Source organism: Gavialis gangeticus, unplaced genomic scaffold (genome assembly GCF_001723915.1).
Source record: "Gavialis gangeticus isolate Ggan-Ray unplaced genomic scaffold, GavGan_comp1, whole genome shotgun sequence".
Taxonomy (NCBI): domain Eukaryota; kingdom Metazoa; phylum Chordata; order Crocodylia; family Gavialidae; genus Gavialis; species Gavialis gangeticus.
The window spans coordinates 162,606,249-162,608,202 of record NW_017729032.1 but is presented as its reverse complement, the minus strand read 5'-3'; positions in this window follow the sequence as shown (position 1 = coordinate 162,608,202).

Genomic DNA, 1,954 nt, shown 5'->3' with positions numbered 1-1,954 from the left:
TTTCCAATTTAGATTTAATTTCTTAATTCCCTACTTAGTGAGCTGAACAATAGGAAGGAACACACACATACAGAACATTTGTGTATTATTATGTTAATAAACTGTTTTAATTTACAGTTGTCTGTACTAGAAAATCCCCTTATTGGAATGCTATTATTTAGCCTAAGTATCACTGTGTAGAGTTCAGCTGTTGCCAGTCCCTTTTCTTCTGCAAAGTGAAAAATAGTAACACTGTTCCCTAGTATCTGGCCTCTATCTATAAACACTGATTCTTATAAACAGGGGGTTAGAATCACAGAACCACAGAGGCCAGGTATAGACATTATACTTTTACCAGTATAAGTGATCAGAAACTGGTCTATACCCGTAACAGAACATACTGGCTTGAAAATGGTGGAATTTAGTCTAAGATTTCCCCTGCCACCAAAGGGTGAATATGTGTTCTGATCTGAACTGTGATTCTTACAGAAAACTGTGTTACTTAGATTGATTCTGCCTCAGGCTTTTTGAATATCTGTACTTAGCCACATACTTTGGTTTTCCCCTTAGAATGTTTCTAATCCCCACATCCTTCCTTAATCATGCAATGTGATCTATTATTACTATATTGCCTAGGCACCAATGCTAAATTAAGGATTGTACAATATTCTATATGTAAAGTGTTCCTGATGTTTATATCTTAGTGAGGTGGAAGAAGGACTTTTTTTAGGGAAGGGATTGTAGCTGCAAAAAACCAAAAAACTGATTTTTTTTGTCTATAAACAAAACTGTTCTGGCATATTAACAAGCACTCGCAGATTAAATTTCAGCTCAGAACCTTTTGAAAATGACAATCTGAGGGGGGTTTTAATAGTACCAACTATATAGTTGAGAGATGTTAGACAGGAGGTCCAATACAAGATATTACCAAAAAAAAAAATAAATCTTTCATAGGCCTTGTATATGTCCTGGATCATGCCAGCTACAACACTCCACCCCTGAGTTTTGTCAGTTTCAATAACTATAAGCATAACTTCTTTGGAAGTTAAATGATTAAGAGGAGTCTCTAAACTAGTCATGGCTCAGATTCTTTGAGGCCTTAAAAATTAGGATCCAGGCAATGAAATTAAACTGCAGCAAAGCAGATTTAGGTCATTTCTTAGGAAAAACTGCCCACAGCTGTGAACAGATGTCACATTTGTTCCAGGAAAAAACATTTTCTCCCAGTGTAGGAAAACCCCCAGTTTTTCTTTTTTCTTTTTTCTTTTTACTTAGAAATATGACATCCCCTTTCCCCCATCATTTCTGCCTTTTCCTCCACACTCCTCTATTCCCTATGGGTGTGTGTGTGTGTGTGTGTATATATAGTTATAAGTTAAGTTGAAACCCTGTGTACATAAGTTCCCTTTTATACTAATCATGAGCTATTGTAATAGTGTTTTGCTATGTGTGTTGGATTACTGTAATGTGTTACACCATGTGATGTCAAGTATCCATTTTTTGTGTCAGGTTCTCATCTTGTTCCCATCTTGTCTCCATGCCCTGTTGTGTAAGTATGTTGCAATTATGATTCGCCTTTAAGTCTGTAACCTCTCCCATGTAAATTGGTTTCCCCTGAATGCCTGAATCCAAAGAGTGAATGGATGAGTGAAACACAATGATAGCAGGACCTGCTACTAAATCACCCCAACATCAAAACCAATACCTGGATCAATGACCCAGCCCTTGGAACCACCCTCAGCATTCAAGAAACAAAAGATGAGGCAACCCACCATTGTGTCAAGGCTGCACATCCTCAGTAAGAACAGCTGGAGGCCTTTGGAACAGGACTGACATTGCCTGGACAGGCTCTCCCCATAGGAGATCAGAGGTAGTCTGCCCCATAAAAAGGGGTAGTGAAGAATGACTCCTTGGGATTCCCTCTCCATCTGGACCAGCACCATGCCACACCACCTATCCACCCAGAGGCCCTGCC